Source organism: Microcebus murinus, chromosome X, assembly GCF_040939455.1.
Source record: "Microcebus murinus isolate Inina chromosome X, M.murinus_Inina_mat1.0, whole genome shotgun sequence".
Lineage (NCBI taxonomy): Eukaryota > Metazoa > Chordata > Mammalia > Primates > Cheirogaleidae > Microcebus > Microcebus murinus.
Genome location: NC_134136.1, coordinates 99,929,276 through 99,937,614, shown reverse-complemented (window position 1 = coordinate 99,937,614; position 8,339 = coordinate 99,929,276). Strand labels below are relative to the sequence as shown.

At 39.1% G+C, this 8,339-nt stretch overlaps 1 pseudogene; it reads right to left on the bottom strand.

Moving 5' to 3' along the window:
* Window positions 1–237: 237 nt before the first annotated feature.
* LOC105882321 (lysosomal dipeptide transporter MFSD1 pseudogene) lies at window positions 238–2,057 on the bottom strand (annotated as a pseudogene).
* Between the last annotated feature and the right edge of the window lie 6,282 nt (window positions 2,058–8,339).

Sequence of the window (8,339 nt, the reverse complement as noted above, 5' to 3'; positions counted from 1 at the left end):
GCAACTTCAAATTCCTAGGCTCAAGCAATCTTCCTGCCCCAGCCTCCCATAAAGCTGGGACTATAGGTGTAAGCCACCATGCTTGGCCCAATGATTTTATTTATCCATGTAAATAGGAAATTATCGTAATTTGAATGGTACTTTTTTAAATGTCATTACTTAGACCATAAAAAATTGTACAGAAAGTTTGTACTACAAAATTATGCTCCTACAGGATTAGGATCCTCAGTAGCAGAGAGAAAAAAACTCAAAAGAGTCACTGCTCAGCAACCCTCATAACTACAGAGAGAGAAGCACAATCTGCTAGTCATGAATATGAATAGACTTCATACGAATATCATTCATGTATTCCCTATCATCATTCCCTCTCACAACAGGGAATGCCTATTACAATGCCATTGTTTATTCTGTGTAAAACAGCCCTTCTATTCCCCAAGTTCTTTTGTTTTTGTTTTTTTGGTATAAAATAAAGGCCATATCCCTAAGATAAACTTTGCAAAAATATCTCAACAGCAGATCCGATGTTTTCCATGTTAAACTGTTCCTCCTCAAGTTCACCTGCATGTTCCACGGCAATTTTCTTAACCTTTCATTGTTGACTGGCCTATTCTAAAATAGAATTCTTCAGCAACACACAATATAAAAGACATAGGCTAAAATAGGCCTCGCAAATACACTTTGGAATAAGTATATCTCAAATACAACTTTACAGTCCATTATTTTTCCTAATAACTAAACTCTAAATAAAAAAAATTTAAAAATGGAGGTTGCCAAACCAGTGATGCATGCAGCCCATTCTCATGACACAGTCATTTAAACTTCTCATTCAGTATGGGAAAGTTTTATTTCTTCTCTTTGTCTTGCAGAATAATTTAGGTTCCCACCTCAGGCACGATTCACCAAATAGAGTAAGACCACAGACAGAAGTGACAAAGAAACACAGGCAATGAAGAAAACTTCTAAAAACAAATATCCCCAAGTATCCAATATCATGCCAGCAATGATGGAAATGATGGCCAACCCAAGATTCTGAATGGACTGCATGAAGCCATATGCAGTTCCCAATTGATGTTCAGGAACTACAAATGCCACCATTGGCCACAATGCACAGGCAAGCAATGAATAGGAGAGTCCCAGGAGGCACATAGCAATCCAAGGGTTCCACATCGTAAAGGCCAGCATCACGTGGGACACGAGAGTGGTCACTACTGCGCACAAAACCCAGATGATGTTCTTCCCTGTTTTATCCACCAGGAGCCCAAATATTGGGGACATGGGAGCTGATATGACATATACAATGCTGTTAATAGCACTTGCTGCCTGGGAAGAAAATTCAAATTTCTCTGTAAAGAAAACTTTTCCAAGTCCAATAAAAGGGAACACAGCAACATAATAGCAGACACAGATGATAAATATGAGCCACAGGGGTAAGGAGAAGTCCTTTACATCAGTTAATTTAATAACTTCCCCTGTTTTTCCTTGTTCTTTATGAAGGATTCTCTCTGCTCTCTGATCCAAGTAAGCAAGAGCCAAGGCACAGATTAGTGAAAGAATACACGTTATACCACCGATCATAAGTGTGACCCCAAGGGTTGTGGGACCAGCAGAACCCAATGAAGCTTCAATTTTGGAATACAGCCATCCCATAAGGTTCATGTTGACTGTACTCCCAATTCTAGCCATGCTAAGTTGTAGTCCAAACACCAGGTTCAATTCTTTGCCTTTAAACCAACTCACAGCATATGTATTCTGAGCAACTGCTAAGGACTCCCCACCAATCCCAAACACAAACCTTCCAAATTCCATCAGCCAAAAAGCATTAAATATTCCACCCAGAGCAAAAATAACCTGTCCAATGCAAACAAAACAGCTAAAAATAATTGTGCCCCACCCGTTTAACCTGAGTCTGAAGGACAGCAGGATTATCATAGCAATAATAGCTGCCGAAGCCAAGGAAACACATCAGCAGCAGCACCAAAAGCCGGTGCGCCAGGCGGCTGAGGTCGCAGAGGGCCGGCAGCGCCCCGGGGGCCCCGGGGGCCTCTCTGCCGGCCTAGTCAGGGCCGCCAGCCAGCAGCGGTCGCGCTTCCTTCTCCTCCTCCTCCTCCTCCTCCTCCTCCATCGCGCCCACCGGAGACCGAGAGGCCAAAACGCTAGCAACTCCGGGACAGGCAGGAAGCCGCGCCAACACCGTTATTTCTTATAGCTGAATAGTATTCCATGGTATACATATACCACATTTTATTAATCCACTCATGTATTGATGGGCACTTGGGTTGTTTCCACAGCTTTGCAATTGTGAATTTTGCTGCTATAAACTTTCGAGTGCAGGTGTCTTTTTTATAGAGTGTCTTTTGTTCTTTTGGGTAGATGCCCAGTAATGGGATTGCTGGATCAATGGTAAATCTACTTGTATCGCTTTAAGGTATCTCCATATTGCTTTCCACAGAGGTTGAACTAGTTTGCAGTCCCACCAGCAATGTAGGAGTGTTCCTATCTCTCCGCATCCTCACCAACATCTATTGTTTTGGGACTTTTTGATAAAGGCCATTCTCACTGGAGATAAGTGATATCTCATTGCGGTTTTGATTTGCATTTACCTGATGATTAGAGATGTTGAGCATTTTTCATATGTTTGTTGGCCATTAGTCTATCTTCTTTTGGAAAGTTTCTGTTCATGAAAATCAGCAAGGAAAATTCATGGAGTTTTTTATACCTTTATAATGCTATACTTTAGTTTCTGCATTATTCTTCATGTGTTTCTTGTATCACTTCTATAATCATTAAAAAATGCCAATCACCTCATTTCTAGAAGTTTAGAGAACTGAAACTCTTCCCAAGCCCTAAAATAATTCCCTTTAGAAAACCTACAAGCAAGACTTTTCTGTTCCCCATCTTAATGAATACCTATGTGATTGATTTTGCTGGAAATACAAGAACATATACTGTTTCATAGTAAGGGCAGTTTGATACTCAGAACTACCCAGGGGTCATTGCCTCATGGCCTCCAACACCTTATCACCTACCTGTCAGCTTACTAATTACTAGTCATCTGACAGCTGAAAATAATGATAGAAATGACAAATCATAGCTCTCCAGAGCTCATCAGCCAATGCAATTCAAGGATAAAAAAAATCAGCCCAGTAATATATACCTTCAAACAGGTTTAGGGAGAGAGGATGAGAGCCCAGGAAACCTCACTTCATAAGTGCAGGCAATTAACAGTCACCACATTGTGGGCCTTCTTAAGCAAAGATGTCACATGCTCAGAGTCAGGGACAGTGAGAAGCTGCAGAATGTCCTCACCTGCTGACTGATGAAAATGACTGACGCTGGGGCGCCAGCTGAAAAATCAATTATTCACATCTACTAGGCAGCTACCCCCTATGAGCAGTGGCAGGTCGCAGGAAGGGGAGATTGTTGTGGTTTGTTGTTAACATGCACTATCCATTTCTCTGGCCTTGAAGATCAACAATAGCAAAATCAATAGGCTGCTCCAAACTAAGAAACAGACAAGTTGGGCACCAACTGCATTCCAAGCATCTGGAAACCTCCTAACAACTCTTCCATGAACAAATGGCAAGAGGAAAGAATTCTGGTCCCGCCATCATCATTTTCCACATTCAGTGTCTTTCCTATCTCCTGCAGTAATAAGAAGGAGAACCTGAAGTTTTGTTATTCCTAATCATGAGGTCATTTTTGCTAAAACTGGAAAATAGATATTCATGCTCAAAGGATCCTCAGCTCTTTTTCATTCTTTCATCCATCTTTTCTCATTGCCTTAAATCTTGCTGGCCCAAAAAGTCCTCTGTTGAGGTATCTAGAGTTGTATTTTCTAAGAGTGGAACCTAATAAGATTACAAAGTTCAGAAAATTCATTTCAATATTTGCCAAACATTGTGAAATAAGGAAAACATAGAGCTTTATCTGTCAAATCATTTATATTTAAAATGTATTTTAGGAAAATATTTATTTGTATAGTTCTAATGTCTGCTGCTCTTCATAAAGAAAAAACACACAATGGTGGGGATGCAAATGGACATTTTTGAAAAGTTTGGCAATTTCTTATAGGCATAACCTTACCATAAGACTCAGTAATCCCATTCCTAGATGAAATAAAAAGTTATGTTCACATAAAAACCTGTGCATGACTGCTTATAGCAGCTTTATTCATAATATCCACAAACTGGAAACAATTGAAATTTTCTTCCTGGGGGGATGGAGAATGGGAAAGCAAACTATTGTACATAAATAAGATGGAATATTGGTCAATAGTAAAAAGGAACGAACCACCAATACACACAGACATGGATGAATCTCATATTTATTATGCTAAGTGAAAGAAGCCAGACTCAAATGTTACATACTACATGATTCCATTTACATGACATTCTGAATAATACAAAATTATAAGGACAGAAAACAGATCAGTGGTTGACAGAGGGTGCAGGTGAGGGGAGAGGCTGACTACAAATGGGCAGCTGGGGGGCGGTTATTTGGGGCAATGAAACTGTTTTGTATCTTGATTGTGGTGGAGGTTTTATGACTGTGGTTGTCAAAACTCACAGAGCTGTCCACCAAAAGAGTGAATTTTACTGTATGTAAATTGTAACTTAATTTCTCTTCATTGAAACAATAATTGAAATAGGCAAAAGTACTCAAGGAATTCCTCTACAGTGATAAACCACTCTAGTTCTCCTCCTAATATATTTTCTTACTTTTTTACCATCTTTGCTTATGCCACATTCTTCCCTATTACATCCAGGTTAGAGTTGCAAGGTAATTTGCAGCTGGCGTGGATAGGACCTCTTAAGAGCGTATCTCTCCTTGTATTGCTCTATTATCATGGACAGAGGCACTAGCCAAGGCTGGTATAGATTTTCTTAAAAGAATTCATGGGTGCTCAAGTATCAAAGGCTTATTCCAAAAGCTTCCTCATGTAGTTAGAACAAGTAGGCAGGGATATCATATAGAGTGACGAAAAAAACAGGAGTCCTAGGTGGAGTTTTACCAAATCTGTCACTAATTCACAATATAATTCTAAACAAATTACTTCACATTTATATCTGTCAAGGTCTCAGCAGGAAAAGAGTCAAGTCTGGTGGCTTGAGAGACTTCCAAAAGTGTGAACAAGATAAAGGGAATCAACCAAGGGTGTTGGAACATCCAGATATACATTAGCAATAGTAGGAAGTTGTAACCACTCCTAGTCCTGAAGATGCAAGAGGAAGAAGTGATGGCTCTATGGGGACCTAGTGAATTAGGAACTGTGGTCATGAAAGACTGGCCCAAAGCCAAAATCACAGCCCCGAACTGGGAAACGGCAGAAAAGAAAGTGCACTATTTCTCTCTTCCCCTTCCCAATTTCTTATTGGTGCTTCCCATTGGCTAAACCCAACAGGAGGCCAGCTAGCTGAGAAGGAAGCTTCAGTGATGCAGGCCTCGGTGGTCAGCCTCCAGGATGTAGTCAGGGCAGAGAGGAACAGAGAATGGATCCTACAAGGAGTGGGAAGGGGAGAGCAAACTAAGAATAATAAGGACCTCATTATTTATTAAAGTCATGTGGTTTGATGACTTCTGAAATCATTGATGCTTAAGTAGTCTATGAATCTACCTGATAGTCAATTGTTGAAGCCCCCTTCTAGGTTCCCTAGGAACCATACTTTCCCATAGAATAATTCGCATCTCTTCACAAATGTAATTGCCTTCAACCATTGGGCTAAAACCTATCTTTCATCCAGCTAAATCAAATTTTACCAAGTGGTGGATGGTCAATATCCTTAGCCAAGCAGAACTCTTTCAGGAAAATTCTCAGTTGCCTATCAAAACTTTAACCAACATGCTTGAAAGGAGTAAGTATATGAATAGTTACTTTTATAATTAAAGAGTTAAAGATCCTAGATATTTGTTCTAGAAAAGCTTGTAGCCATCTTGTAGGGCTTCCTTCCTCACTCTACTATCTTAGGATATAGAATTATAAATATAGACATGAATAGAATATAGATATAAAGCAGAAATGCTCTAAAATCCTCCAATTTTTAATTTTTTTTTTTTGCTGTCTCTATAATATATATCTGTCCTGACTCCATAACTCTATAAGGGTGTGTGTGTGTGTGTGTGTGTGTGTGTGTGTGTGTGTGTGTGTATAACAGTTGCAGAACTAAAACACAAACTATATGGCAAAGTAGGTCACTTAAAGATAAACATGGTCTGTTTTCAGTCCTTAGAGCACTGCTTAGGATTTATGAGTTATGAGACCTGTTTTACTTTGATATTTTTTCACAATCCCCTAAGTGACAGTCTTTATTCTTCTCTTAAACTCAGAAAGCTTTTTTAATCTCTGTATATGTTTCAGCTGCAGTGGGACTAAAAAACAACTCTGCAATATGAGAAAGAGAACTATAAAGGAGAGCAAGCCAAGCACAGCCTTAAGCAACGTAACCTCTTTTGTACTCCTAAGTCTACAAACTACATTCAGCATGACACTGGTATGGCATCCAACAAATCATAAGCCCTGTAGCTCCTCCACTGAACTCTCAATGGTGGTCGTGTCCAAGGCTGTTTTTGAGAGGACATAAGTAGTACTGAGGCTATTTGCTCTCTGTCAAAACCCTAATGCTCTTCATCCCTCGGGCACTGAGTTGTTAGACTAATGCCTTAAGTGTAACTCTGCATTAAGCAGGTCATCTGGGGCTCCCAAATTGAAAGGAAGGGTCTAGGTAACATGTGGATTGCTGACAACTTTCCAATTTAGGGTCATCCTCCAATTTAAAGAGTTCCAGAATCTATTCCCAGGAAACAGAGTCAGATAACCTGTGGCTGGGTTTGAGCCACACTGATTTCTGAGCAGTTCCATATAGGGTGACTTAGTAACTGGCTCATTTGCCTCACAGTATGAAAGTAGAGGGCCTATGGAAATATTCAAAGAGCTGCAATATCATGAGTAATTGCAACTCTGACCCATCTCCCGAGGCCTGAAGCAGAAGGGCAAAAGAGACTCTTCTTGGAAGCCTTTCCTTCTTTCTGAATCACCTTTCCTTCCACTCCAAGCCACTCTTTTTCCTCTGTCCCCGTCATTCCCTCATAATGATCTATGGTTCTCCAAAGCTTCAATCCTCAGGACATCCATCAGTGTCTATCCTTCCTTCAAAGATTCCCTCAATCCAAAATCATTTCTCTCTCCCTAACACCCTATAAGACATAGATGATGGAGAAACTTAATATTCTCTAGCAATATCTGAATTTTGAGGTGGAAATTGTTAAACCAAAATAATATCACACTTGAAGAAAATAATTAGGAAATAGGCTTCTCCATTTTCAATTAACTTTGCCTCCCTAATATGTCCAGAGTGCAAACAGTGGAGGAGCAGAGAACTCTCCATCACTTCAGACTTCCATTCCCAAAGGGAGAAATAACTTCCTATCTCACCTCCTCCAAGAATAGGAAATGGAAGAAGGAACACCTCTCCCTTCTTCTTGGAGCCATTGCCCACTTTATGATACTTCATTTCTACCTTATAAACAAGATTTTAATTAGTTCATTAAATCTATTTCAACAAAGTATATTAATATATCATTTTTGGAAATAAGTTTATCAAATGTTTGTCACAGATCCCTATCCTCCAAATTTATACCACTAATTACATAGTTTCAAATTATTATTTTTTAATTAATCTAACTTGGGGGATCTGATCTTTTTCTTATAATTATCCAATTTTACTCCCTATAATCTATCTTAAATATATTTTTAGAAGTAGGCTATAAGTAAATGTCAATAAAAATATATTTTAAAGACCTCTATAGATGACAAATAATTATTCTGATTCTAGCAACCAGCAATGAGTTAAATGCTCATATAGGGTAAGACATTAACTCAAGCTGTGAAACGATCCAGGGATGAAAAAGCTAATGTATTAATAAAATGTTAGCAACTTACTTCATAGAATTGGACTCATCAGCTATTACAACTCACACATCGTAAACAGGATGACCTTTAGAAAGCTCTGTCCCAGACTAAACTGCCAACTATTTTCCTTGAAAGAAGTCTCCATCTAAAATGGTATCTCAACTTCCCAAGTGAGTCTACCCCACTCCTACTGACATTATCAAAATTCAGGAAGATCATCATAGATCATTTCTTGTTGTGTTGAGTGCTTTTTAAAAGAGGGAGCAAGATTGGCAAACAGCTCCTGAAAATCTATTAAATAAATCTATCAACAAAATGCAGAATAAGCTTGAAAAATAATGAGACCATTGCTGAATGAGGCAGATGGCTTGGCAACCCTAAAAGACTAACATCAAACAAACATTCATTTGAGTCTTCATCTAGCTTCACTAAA